A 14,314-nucleotide genomic window follows, 5' to 3' on the forward strand; every position below is an offset into this window, starting at 1 on the left:
CTGTACTGTAGAATTGCAGGGAAGAGCCAGGGAGCTTCCTTCCAGCCGAGCTGTGAGGGAAAAATGGCGCCAGTGTGCTGAGGAGATAGGCTCCGCCCCTTTTTCGCGGCCTATTCTCCCGTTTTTTATGGAATTCTGTCAGGGGTATTTACCTCATATATAGCCCCTGGGGCCATATATTGAGGTATTTTAGCCAGCCAAGGTGTTTTTATTGCTGCCTCAGGGCGCCCCCCCCAGCGCCCTGCACCCTCAGTGACCGGAGTGTGAAGTGTGTGAGAGGAGCAATGGCGCACAGCTGCAGTGCTGTGCGCTACCTTGGTGAAGACAGAGTCTTCATGCCGCCGATTTTCCGGACCATCTTCTTGCTTCTGGCTCTGCAAGGGGGGCGGCGGCGCGGCTCCGGGACCGAACATCAAGGCTGGGCCTGCGGTCGATCCCTCTGGAGCTAATGGTGTCCAGTAGCCTAAGAAGCCCAATCCGGCTGCAAGCAGGCGAGTTCGCTTCTTCTCCCCTTAGTCCCTCGCTGCAGTGAGCCTGTTGCCAGCAGGTCTCACTGAAAATAACAAATTCTAAGACTATAACTTTCTAAGAGCTCAGGAGAGCCCCTAGTGTGCATCCAACCTCGGCCGGGCACGAAATCTAACAGAGGCTTGGAGGAGGGTCATGGTGGGAGGAGCCAGTGCACACCAGGTGGTCTAAGATCTTTCTAGAGTGCCCAGCCTCCTTCGGAGCCCGCTATTCCCCATGGTCCTTACGGAGTTCCCAGCATCCACTAGGACGTTAGAGAAATATATATATTATATATATGATATATATCATACTGTATATACATACACACAGTGTGTGTATGTATATATATATATATATATATATATATATACATACATACTATGGTTTATATCTTCTATATATTAGCCCAGTTCTGTGACTTTGTGACTCATTTGCTAATGCTGGGCGGAGTCACAATGCTGGGCGGAGTCAGAGTCACAGATCTGGGCTAATAAGGAGGCATCTAGGTATGACCCCAGTCGTGTGATTGGCGGAGTGTCTGAAGAGGGGTTGTGATCCCTCGGGCTGTTTGCCAATCACCTGTCGGTGGGGAGTGGCGGCAGTCAACTTGGCACTGTGTGATTGTCTGAAGGAGGAGGACGGGTAACGGGCCACAGCTGTCTGACGTGGCGGCAGCCGGTGAGTCTGAGGCGGCGGCAGCAGAGGATGGATCCGCCCGTGAGGATGTGAGCGGGGAGCCGAGAGATGCGAGCGGGGAGCGGGCGCAGTCTGAGGTGGCAGCAGCAGATGGACGGATCCGCCCAGGGAGGATGAGAGCGGGGAGCCGAGAGATGCGAGCGGGGAGCCGGCGCAGTCTGAGGCGGCAGCAGCAGAGGACGGATCCGCCCAGGGAGGATGAGAGCGGAAGCTGAGAGATGAGAACGGGGAGCCGGCGCCGAAGCAGGGAGACACAGAGACAAGCAAGTGACCCGCAGTACACAGTGGCTGCAGCACCTCCTCCCCTCCCCACACTCTGTGTATCTACCTGCTCTATGTACTCCCTCCATACACACATACATACCTGCTGTACACACATCTACACCCCCACACACATACCTGTCTACCCTATGTACCCCCTCCATTCACACATATATCTTCTGTACACTCATACCTACCAATGCCTGCCCTGTATACCCCCCACTCATATACACCTGCCCTATGTACCCGCACACATACCTACCTGCCCTATGCACCCACATACACATACCTACCTGACCTATGCTCTCCCTCCACACACACACACACACACACACACACACACACACACACACACACACACACCCATATACCGGCTGTGTAGGACTGGACGCCCCCTGTATATATCCCGGGTGAAGGCAGTTCTGTGGTCCCTGAACCCTGGCTGCCGGATGCCGCTCTCCCTGCTGACTCTTCTCCCAGCCCAGACGGCCTCTGCTCCGTGTGTTTCCCGCTCCAAACCGGCTGCATCCTCAGACTCTAGGTTGGGCGCCGGTGTAGGCCTCATGCCGGTCCCTGGCCTGACCCAGTGACAGCTCCGGCGCCACCTGCCTGCGGGGCTGAGGAGGAGAAGCTTCGGCCAGCGGGATGGAGAGAGGCGAGCTGGCCAGGGAAGGTGAGGGACCCGCGGCGGGAAGGTGAGGGACCCGCGGGAAGTCTCTCCCGATACCCAGACCCCATTATACATACCCCATCCCCATTATATAAACCCCCCCGGTGTACCTATCCCCATTATATAATCCCCCCCCACAGTGTACCCATGCCCATTATATATACCCCCCAATGTGTACCCATCACCATTATATATACCCCCCAACGTGTACCCATCCCCATCATATATACCCCATTATACTCCCACACCCATGGCACCGCCGCATCCGGCTCTTCCTCCACCCGCAGCGCCCCCAGACCCTCTCCCCCATCCACGGCACCCCTACACCCGCCCCTCCCCCACCTGCGGCACCTCCGGACCCCCTACCCCACACACGAACCCCCCCCCCCCCCCTTCCCCACCCGCAGTAGTGCCTCCGGAACCCCTCCCCCATCTGCGACAGCTGCACCTGCCCCTCCCCTAACAGCAGAGCATCTGGACCGCTCCCCCATCTGCGGCCCTCTCCCCATCGCAAGGGGCTTCGCCCCCTTCACCATCTGATGCCCTTTCGTCGTGCAATTGTAATTCTCTATATAATACAAATATTGAACGCCGAAAAGGCGTTCAGGGGTTAAAGGGGCGTAGCCCCTTGCGACGGTGTGAAGAGCGCCCGTAGGGCGCGATGAATCACCTAGTATATATATATATATACACATACATACTATGTGTGTGTGTATGTATATATATATATATATATATATATATATATATCTCCGCATACATACACACACGCACATATACATACATACATACATAGCTATCTCACAAACATACATCTTGTTATACATCTATATTATAGCAATACAGGTTGAGTATCCCATATCCAAATATCCGAAATACGGAATATTCCGAAATACGGACTTTTTTGAGCGAGAGTGAGATAGTGAAACTTTTGTTTTCTGATGGCTCAATGTACACAAACTTTGTTTAATACACACAGTTATTAAAAATATTGTATTAAATGACCTTCAGACTGTGTATATAAGGTGTATATGAAACATAAATGAATTGTGTGAATGTAGACACACTTTGTTTAATGCACAAAGTTATAAAAAATATTGGCTAAAATTACCTTCAGGCTGTGTGTATAAGGTGCATATAAAACATAAATGCATTCTGTGCTTAGATTTAGGTCCCATCACCATGATATCTCATTATGGTATGCAATTATTCCAAAATACGGAAAAATCCAATATCCAAAATGCCTCTGGTCCCAAGCATTTTGGATAAGGGATACTCAACCTGTATATTATTTTATGGATTATCACAATGTTTATATAAATAATGAAGTATACATGCTCATATTAAAATAATATTTTGCTTAGTAGCTACTCAGCTATGTGCTCCACGTGATGCTAAAAAGCAGATATTTACAGACAAATACTGTTTAAATATTCATATTTCAACCTCACATATCCAGTATCATAACAAAGTATGAAGCTATAACCTGATTTGTCTATAGTGCGCAGGAAGCATGAGATCTAATCATGCTGCTCACTTACTTCCTTATTGGATGGCTATTGAATTTAGACCAATACAAGAAAAGAATAACTAGTAAATCTTTTGCTAAAGAAGTATTAGCACCTGTCGCTGAGTACAAAGGTTACAGTGAACAAGGTGTTGCTATGCTGCTGCATTACTCCTTGCCAATGTAAAGGGCAGAGCTGCAACCCACACAAACAAGCTAGGTGTCAGAGACACAACTCTCCAAAAGGTAGGAGTAGAAAATGTTACAACTTGGAAATGTGTTACTTATGTCTATTTGTAATGTGTATTAGACAATTTTGTTGATTTTTATTTGTGCGGAATTGTGTAAAACACAATACACTAAGGTGTTAAGCTGAATCACAGACCATAAGCTGAATGTAGCTAATCTTTACTTTGGCGACAAATATCACTTTGCATTGTTTCTCTATGTTGCCATTCAATATCGCCCTCTTTTACAGACTGCTATATGAACGGTGCAAATGACTTTCCGAAGGTCTGTATCACAAAGATTAATTTAAATATTACTAAGTATTATATAGTAAGGCCACGTAATGTATTGTAGATCAGTGACAAGGAACTGCCATCACCTAATTATTTTTCTACGGAGCATAGTTCACACACACACACACTCATATACAGTACACACATATTTACGTGTGCGTGTGTATACATGTAGATAAATATAAGAAAAGAAAATATTCACATTAGGCTCCAATAATTACTTAGTCCAACCAAATTAGAACAGATGAATAAAAATGACATTTACTTTAATCCTTATGAGGAAGCTGCAATGGTGAAGGTGAAGGTGAAAATGGATGTTTCAGAGGATATCATTTTATCAGACTGCTGATGTCACTGATGACAGTCATGCGAGTGAAACAAATTGCATTAATGATGGAAGTGGTTTCTTACATGTGTATGTATTTTTAAGATTGTTATGTGTTAAGAGAAGCGTTAAAAAATTTGGATAACAGATTGTTAGTGAAAAGGGAAAGAATCTCACATACATATGGCGGTGTTTTTTTCCCAAGAGAAGCTCTGTTATTCATAACGCCATACAAATATTCCGCATGTTTTCATGATAAATTGATGATACAATGACACTGCTCTATTGGTATCTCTGGAAGATACTAATTATACCTCAGCAAAGCAGACAAGAGGGATGTGCTGGTTTCTTATAATAACAGCATGGAGTTACTGCGGCCTCTGGCAAATAATCTATTTCTTTTTAAATAACCTTATAATTTCTTAGTTAGTTACACAAAATCTATGTGTAAAGGAGGCATTCCATACCATAGAAAGATTGTGGACTACATAATCATTTGTCAGGGTCTTGCAAGTTACCCTCTGTCACCCACTGCCTCTGTGGAGAAGCATGAGACTACAATAGGAGATCAGAGCACCAGCAGTGGGTTAGCATAAGGCTGACTAGCTAAGCTGGTAAGAAAACATCACTCTTCCCTGTTGTACAGCTGCACTGTGCTCACTCTGTGTAATGATTCTAATGTCACATAGATGAAATTATCCTGGCCAGGAGGGCTGCATGACATGCTATACTTCCCAACAATCCTCATCTTCAGCTATCAACAGGGTGGTGCACTATTGGCCTATGGGTGCGATATTGCAGGAAATTGGCACACAATAGGCAGGTCGGGCATGTGACAACTTTTAGGGCTATTGGGACACCAGTTTCTTTCCACTGCTACAGAGAAAAGAATTAAAATGGATAGAAAATGAAAATAAGCCTTAAGGGAAAAAACAAACATTATTTCAAAGATCATTACTGTTGCTTCAAGGGTTTTGTCTTCTATTAACATGTTTAAAGTGACAACAAATGTGATGTAATTCAAAACTAAGATCTCACCAAGAAAACAAACAGAAGTTGTAAAAATAGTTGTTTTCAATTTAAAAACCAGCACAAAGGTAAAGCACTTTGCGTATGTGGGAATATGAAGCTAAACACTGTTGGTTTACGAAATCAGCATTATTATTCTAATTATAATTTCTTGACCACAAATGCATTCACACACATACATAAATCACGTCACGTTTCCTTAACATCCTAAAGCTGGGCATACACTATACAATTACAGTGGGGTTTGAAAGTTTGGGCACCCCAGGCAAAAATTCATTTTAATGGGCAAAAAGAAGCCAAGGAAAGATGGAAAAATCTCCAAAAGGCATCAAATTACAGATTAGACATTCTTATAACATGTCAAAAAAAGTTTGATTTTATTTCCATCATCTACACTTGCAAAAGAACAGAAAACAAAAAATGGCGTCTGCAAAAGTTTGGGCACCCTGCAGAGTTAATACCTTGTACTGCCCCCTTTGGCAGTGTCATGGATTGTTCTCAATCATCGTCTGGAAAGACCAGGTGATGTCAATCTCAAAGGTTTTAAAAGCCCAGACTCATCTGACCTTGCTCTAACAATCAGCACCATGGGTTCCTCTAAGCAGTTGTGTAGAACACTGAAACTGAGAATAGTTGACGCTCACAAAGCAGGAGAAGGCTATAAGAAGATAGCAAAGCGTTATCAGATGCCCATATCCTCTGTTCGGAATGTAATTAAGAAATGGCAGTCATCAGGAACAGTGGAAGTTAAAGCAAGATCTGGAAGACCAAGAAAAATATCAGACAGAACAGCTCGCAGGATTGTGAGAAAAGCAAGTCAAAATCCACGTTTGACTGCACGATCCCTCCAGGAAGATCTGGCAGACACTGGAGTTGTGGTACACTATTCCACTATAAAGAGATACTTGTACAAATATGGTCTTCATGGAAGAGTCATCAGAAGAAAACCTCTTCTACGTCCTCACCACAAAAATCAGCGTTTGAAGTTTGCAAATGAACATATAGACAAGCCTGATGCATTTTGGAATAAAGTTCTGTGGACCGATGACGTTAAAATAGAACTTTTTGGCCGGAATGAGCAAAGGTACGTTTGGAGAAGGAAGGGCACAGAATTTAATGAAAAGAACCTCTGTCCAACTGTTAAGCATGGGGGTGGATCAATCATGCTTTGGGTTTGTATTGCAGCCAGTGGCACAGGGAACATTTCACGAGTAGAGGGAAAAATGGATTCAATAAGATTCCAGCAAATTTTGGACGCTAACTTGATGCCATCTGTGAAAAAGCTGAAGTTAAGAGGCTGGCTTCTACAAATGGATAATGATCCTAAACACACCTAAAAATCCACGGTGGATTACATCACGAGGCGTAAACTGAAGGTTTTGCCATGGCCTTCACAATCTCCTGACCTCAACATAATTGAAAATCTATGGATAGACCTTAAAAGAGCAGTGCGTCACAGACAGCCCAGGAATCTCAAATAACTGGAAGACTTTTGTAAGGAAGAATGGGCAAAGATACCTCAAACAAGAATTGAAAGACTCTTGGCTGGCTACAAAAAGTGTTTACAAGCTGTGATACTTGCGAAAGGGGGCAGCACAAGGTATTAACTCTGCAGGGTACCCAAACTTTTGCAGACGCCATTTTTTGTTTTCTGTTCTTTTGAAAGTGTAAATGATGCAAATTAAATCAAACTTTTTTTGACATGTTATAAGAATAAGGTCAATTCCCCAAAGAGAGGGGAAAGAAAAGAAAAATCAGCTACCAATGCGGTGCACACAACCCAATATATATTCAATTTTAAAATAAAATCTTTATTCTGAATTAGTTAAAACCCCTGTCATGTTCTCAAATATAGGCAAAATGCCACAATAAATGTTTATTTATCTTGTATGTAATATTTAAATTGATTTACCGGACTTATATTGTCCTTTATTCAAGGTCAAGCGAAGTATTAAAAATAGTAAGGAAAGTGAGCAAGAATGAAAATAAAGTGAATAAAGATTAAAAACAAGGCTAATGTGTCATATTCATTATGTGTTATTGATATTAAATAGTCCTAATATGTATGGACCGTTTTTCACTCTCTATGATATGCTAGAACTAAATGTTCGTTAAGAGTGATCTATGGGTAATTCAATAAGAATGAAACACTCCAGAAAATGTAATCCAAGAATACAGCATAATAGAATGATAGCTATAATAATAGGTATAAACGTTTAATATTTTATATCATCTTTCTGATAGCTTTAACAGATGATGATTATTGTATTCCAAAGTGTTATCTGGTATCTCAGGTAATCCTACCCATAGGATGTTCAGTACTATGCCTGCATTATATAATGCTTAAAATAAGTAAATGTGTTTTGCTGCTATAAATTAATCACATATGATTTGAGCAAACAAACACTAGTATGTGACAACTAGAACTCTTATAACTGGTCACTCGCAATTACAGTGAATATAAGTTGTCATCTCTTGCCTGTAATACCAATCATACAGTCTCGTATTAATAATGACTCTGTAAGAGACTGCCCGTTTTCTATATTATAGATGTTATAAGAATGTCTAATCTGTAATTTGATGCCTTTTGGAGATTTTTCCATCTTTCCTTGGCTTCTTTTTGCACATTAAAATGAATTTTTGCCTGGGGTGCCCAAACTTTCAATCCCCACTGTATATGGCAGGTCATCTGCCAGATCTGGCTAGTTGTCTGTCATTCAGACAACGAGTTTTATGGTAAGAACTTACCTTTGTTAAAACTCTTTCTGCGAGGTACACTGGGCTCCACAAGGAAAGACACAGGGGTGTAGAGTAGGATCTTGATCCGAGGCACCATCAGGCTCAAAAGCTATGACTGTTCCCAGAATGCATAGCGCCACCTCCTCTATAACCCCGCCTCCCTGCACAGGAGCTCAGTTTTCAGTTAACCAGCCCAATGCAGTAGCAGCAAAAGAGACGACAACGGTTAGTAGCCACATACACCACACTCTCATGACAGGAGAAGTGTTAGCGGCTAATGCCATACCAACCCAAAGAAGCTAAGTGCGTCAGGGTGGGCGCCTTGTGGAGCCTAGTGTACCTCGCAGTAAGAGTTTTAACAAAAGGTAAGTTCTTACCATAAAACTCGTTTTCTGCTGCGGGGTAAACTGGGCTTCACAAGGAAAGACATAGGGGATGTCCTAAAGCAGTTCCTTATGGGAGGGGACGCACTGTAGCGGGCACAAGAACCCGGCGTCCAAAGGAAGCATCCTGGGAAGTGGCAGTATCGAAGGCATAGAACCTTATGAACGTGTTCACTGAGGACCACGTAGCCGCCTTGCACAATTGTTCAAGGGTCGCACCACGGCAGGCCGCCCAAGAAGGTCCAACAGACCGAGTAGAATGGGCCATAATGTGAGCCGGAGCTGACAGACCAGCCCTCACATAAGCATGTGCAATCACCATGCCAATCCATCTGGCCAAAGTATGCTTGTGAGCAGGCCAGCCCCGTTTGTGAAACCCAAACAGAATAAAGAGAGAATCAGATTTTCTAACAGAACCAGTTCTCTTCACATAGATACGGAGAGCCCGTACCACATCCAAAGACCGCTTTTTGGGAGACAGATCAGGAGAGACAAAGGCCGGTACTACAATCTCCTGATTAAGGTGGAACGAAGAAACCACCTTAGGCAAATAACCGGGACGAGTCCTAAGAACCGCCCGGTCACAGTGAAATATCAGATATGGGTAACTGCAAGACAAGGCACCCAAATCCGACACTCTTCTAGCTGAAGCAATAGCCAGCAGAAACACCACCTTAAGGGAAAGCCACTTAAGATCAGCTGAACCAAGAGGTTCAAACGGAGACTCTTGTAATGCCTCCAAAACCACCGACAAGTCCCAAGGAGCCACAGGCGGGACATAGGGAGCTTGGATACGCAACACACCCTGAGTAAAGGTATGCACATCAGGTAAGGTCGCAATCTTTCTCTGAAACCACACTGACAAGGCAGACATTTGAACCTTGAGTGAGGCCAGATGCAGGCCTAAGTCCAGGCCCTGCTGAAGAAAGGCCAACAACTTGGTTGTACTAAACTTGGAAGCGTCATAATTGTTAGATGCGCACCAAACAAAGTAAGAATGCCAGACCCTATAGTAAATCCGAGCAGAAGCCAGTTTCCGGGCCCGCAACATAGTTTGAATGACCGCCTCAGAAAACCCTTTAGCCCTTAAGACGGAAGCTTCAAGAGCCACGCCGTCAAAGACAGCCGGGCTAGGTCCTGGAAGACACAGGGGCCCTGAACGAGGAGGTGTGGGCATTGTGGAAGAAGAATTGGACGCTCTGACGATAGGCCCTGCAGGTCTGAGAACCAGTGCCTTCTGGGCCATGCCGGAGCTATGAGAAGCAGAATTCCTCTTTCTTGCTTGAACTTCCGAATTACCTTGGGCAGGAGTGACACTGGAGGGAACACGTACGGCAGGCGAAACCTCCACGGCACCGCCAGCGCATCCACGAATGCTGTTTGAGGATCCCTTGTCCGTGCTACGAAGACCGGAACCTTGTGATTGTGTCGAGACGCCGTCAGATCTACGTCTGGAAGGCACCACCTTTCCACTAGGAGTTGAAACACTTCTGGATGGAGGCCCCACTCTCCGTAGTGTACATCCTGACAACTGAGAAAGTCTGCTTCCCAATTCAGGACTCCCGGAATGAATATTGCCAATATGGCCGGTAGATGGCGTTCTGCCCAATGTAGAATCCGTGAAACTTCCTTCATTGCCAGACGGCTTCGAGTGCCGCCTTGATGATTTATGCAAGCCACTGTGGTGGCGTTGTCCGACTGTACTTGGACAGGACGGTTCTGAATGAAATGCTGGGCCAGGTTCAACGCATTGAAGACCGCCCGCAATTCCAGAATGTTGATCGAGAGGAGAGATTCCTCCTTGGTCCTCCGACCCTGAAGGGAGTGTTGCTCCAGCACCGCTCCCCAACCTCTTAGACTGGCATCTGTCGTCAACAGGACCCAGTCGGATATCCAGAAGGGACGGCCCCTGCTCAATCGTTGGTCCTGGAGCCACCAGAGCAGCGACAGACGGACCTCCTGAGTCAATGAGATCATGTGAGACCTGATCCGGTGAGGCAGGCCATCCCACTTGGCTAGAATCAGCCTCTGGAGGGGGCGAGAATGGAATTGAGCATACTCCACCATGTCGAATGCTGATACCATGAGGCCCAGCACCTGCATCGCTGAATGCATCGACACTTGCGGACGAGAAAGGAAGCAACGAATCCTGTCCTGAAGCTTCAGGACTTTCTCCTTAGACAAGAACAACCGCTGGTTGAGAGTGTCCAATAGCGCTCCCAGGTGCACCATGCTCTGAGCAGGGACCAGGGAGGATTTCTTCCAGTTGATGAGCCACCCGTGGGCTTGTAGAAACTGGACAGTCATATCCAGATGACGTAGGAGAAGTTCTGGGGAATTTGCCAGGATTAACAAGTCGTCCAGATACGGCAGTATCCTGACCCCTTGACGGCGGAGTACCACCGTCATAACTTTGGTGAAGACTCGCGGAGCCATAGTTAAACCAAAAGGTAACGCCCGAAACTGGTAATGGAGGTTGCCAATTGCAAACCTCAGGTATTGCTGATGTGACACTGCTATAGGAATATGCAGGTAAGCATCCTGTATGTCCAGGGAGACCATGTAGTCCCCAGATTTCAACGCCAGAACTATAGAGCGAAGAGTTTCCATACGGAACTTGGAAACTTTCACAAACCTGTTCAATGCCTTGAGGTTGAGAATGGGCCGGGAGGACCCATTCGGTTTCAGGACCAGAAACAGCGGAGAATAGTACCCCCGGCCCCTCTGAGCAAGAGCCACCTGTACTACGACTCCTGTATCCAGGAGGGTCTGTACCACCGAATGTAGAGTGTTTGCCTTTGTCTGGTACAACGGGACGTCTGTCCGGCAAAATCGATGAGGGGGTCGGTTTTTGAAGGTTATGGCGTAACCTCGAGTGACGACTTCCCGTACCCAGGCATCTGAAGTGGTCTTCAACCATTCCTGGGTATACCCTAGAAGCCAGCCCCCCACCCTGGGATCCCCCAGGGGGAGGCCCGCCCCGTCATGCGGCAGGCTCATCAGTCTTGGAAGCTGGCTGACGGGCAGCCCAGGCTCTTTTGGGCTTAGGCTTACCAGGTTTGGAAGTGCGGGCCTGCTTGTTGTACACCTGACCTTTTGCTTTACCTGAAGGACGAAAGGGCGAAAGGAAGTACCTTTAGCCTTCGACACAGAAGGAGCGGTACTTGGCAGACAGGCCGTTTTGGCAGTAGCCAAGTCAGCCACTATCTTATTTAAGTCCTCCCCAAACAGAATATCTCCCTTGAAAGGGAGTACCTCCAGGGATTTTCTAGAGTCCAGATCCACAGACCAGGATCTCAGCCACAATATCCTGCGAAGAAGCCGCCTCTTTAATATAGTGAGAAGCTGTGACAATATACGACAAGCATTGTCTGGCATGGTCAGAAGAGATTTCAGCTTCTAACTCTAGGGCCCATGCTTTAATAGCCTCGGCAGCCCATGTTGCTGCAATAGTGGGCATTTATGCAGCACCCGTGAGGGTGTAAATCGCTTTCAGACAACCCTCCACACGTTTATCCGTAGGCTCTTTTAGAGATGTGACGGTAGTGACAGGTAGAGCTGAGGAAACCACCATCCTAGCCACGTGTGAGTCTATTGGAGGAGGCGTTTCACAATTTTTAGACAGCTCTGGCGCGAGGGGATAGCGAGCCAGCATCTTCTTTTGAGGCACAAACTTCGTTCCCGGGTTTCCCCAGGGTTCCTGACGTATATCCACTAGGTGGTCAGAGTGAGGTAAAACTTGTTTAACCACCTTCTGACGCTTGAACCTATCTGGTTTCTTAGAAGGAGCGGATGGCTCGGGATCATCCGTAATCTGTAAAATCAACTTAATAGCCTCCAAAAGATCAGGAACATCCACATGTGAACTACCCTCCCACTCAGCAGTATCTGTGTCAGAATCTGTGGGGTCAGTGTAAGCGCCATCTTCATCAGATAAGGTGTCAGTGACAGCAGTGGATTGTGAGGAGATAAGAGCTCGCTTAGAGGACCCCTTGGTCTTAGGCGAGCGAGGGTCAGACTTTTTAGTAGTCAAGGACTGGTTCAACTTCTTCAATTGAGCAGACAAATTATCCGCCCACGGCAGGTTAGCTGCAGGGACCTCATACAGTTGCACCGGCATAGGAGGTCCCATAGGGGGTGTTAGTTTAGTAACTAGCGTATGTAGAAGCGTGGAGAAAGTAGCCCACGGTGGGTCATTATGCACCCCCGTTGCCACAGTCCCACTGGGGGGCAAGGAGCCCCCAGAACCAGAGCCCACAGCTGCTATAGTCTCCTCATAGGGATCTGTGGCTTCAGCAACACCGGCAGTGTGTTCAGCCCCAGAACCGTTACCTTCAGAAGCAGACATGATATAACTTGCAGTATCAGGTAACACAGTACAAATGTCAGCAGCACAATACCTCTTGCCCAAACCCCTGCGCAGTGTAGTCAGCACAAGCAAGGATACAGGAGAGATATGGTGACTAAAATCACAGAGAAAAATACGTATTAAAGTATATCTTGTGAATATCCTATATATTTATAAAACCTGACGCACCAAGCCCCCTCAGGTTATAGAATATAGGGATAGCAAGTTGAGTGAGAGACACGAAATGGAAACCACTCAGCAAGCTAATGCACACACATATAGTCACAGTAAACAATGCAGAGGTTATTACTATCAATAATACTGCACTGGACCAGCTTATATATATATATATATATATATATATATATATATATATATATATGTAGTCAATAGATGTAACACTGCACAGTAAGAACTGGATGTATATCACAGGGTACTTGTACCACAGAACCCTGACTAAATGCACTCTTTCTTAACACTGTCTAATTGACATGTAGAATACTTAAGTGTCATGTTAAGTCACAGCGCTGACAACCAGGCGGCTTTACAAAGGAGGATTTGCCCAAGCAGTCCCAGGAACAGTGTAGCTGAGAGAAATGGCGCCCAAACACTGCCAGGGCGTGAGGGAGAGACAGATATGCAGCTCCAGGGCGGGAACATTTGCTGGAAATGGCGCCCTGGGGCTGGGGCTCCAGGTCTAAGCCTTATCCCCTCTGCTGGCAAAACCACCAGGTATTGCGGGCTACACACAAAAAGGTTTTAAGAGAAAACCTGACCTGCACCCATGCCCTGGTGATCTAGTGGGATCACCTGTACTGCCACAGTATCCGCCGCCAGCGCACGTGGCCCGCCTCTCACCGACCGTGCCGGATCGCGATAAAGCACGGGTCCCGCGAGCGGGACCCACTCACCACCTCCCGAAGCGCGGCCACGCGATCCCGGAGAGCCCCCGTCGTGTGTGCCTGACTCAGAAGAAAACCGGAGCCTCCTGCTGTAGTTACCCGGCAACCAGGGCTCGGGAGTGTACAGCGCCGCTGGGGAGAGATGTAGCTGCAGCAGTGAATGTCACTAGACATGTACACACTGCTACAGCCCTTGAAGTCTTCACTTTTCTTCTCAAAAAAGCTCTTCTTAGGGCTGCCCAGAGCAGCCCTCTGTATGTGCCTGCTATCTGCGGCACCAACTACAAAACTGAGCTCCTGTGCAGGGAGGCGGGGTTATAGAGGAGGCGGCGCTATGCATTCTGGGAACAGTCAAAGCTTTTGAGCCTGTTGGTGCCTCGGATCAAGATCCTACTCTACACCCCTATGTCTTTCCTTGTGGAG

General features: G+C 46.4%; 2 protein-coding genes across 3 annotated transcripts in view; one reads left to right on the forward strand and one right to left on the reverse strand.

Annotated features, from left to right (window-relative positions):
- The window catches only part of IFT74 (intraflagellar transport 74), a 386,790-nt gene that overhangs the window by 140,274 nt on the left and 232,202 nt on the right, over positions 1-14,314 (reverse strand). The window lies entirely within an intron of this gene.
- Positions 3,822-14,314, forward strand: part of LRRC19 (leucine rich repeat containing 19) — a 65,656-nt gene continuing 55,163 nt past the window's right edge. Inside the window, exon 1 of the mRNA XM_063920237.1 lies at positions 3,822-3,890. The gene's annotated coding sequence lies outside the window, so the exon portion shown is untranslated. The remainder of the gene's footprint in view (positions 3,891-14,314) is intronic.

This window comes from Pseudophryne corroboree, chromosome 1, assembly GCF_028390025.1.
Source record: "Pseudophryne corroboree isolate aPseCor3 chromosome 1, aPseCor3.hap2, whole genome shotgun sequence".
In the NCBI taxonomy this organism is placed as follows: domain Eukaryota; kingdom Metazoa; phylum Chordata; class Amphibia; order Anura; family Myobatrachidae; genus Pseudophryne; species Pseudophryne corroboree.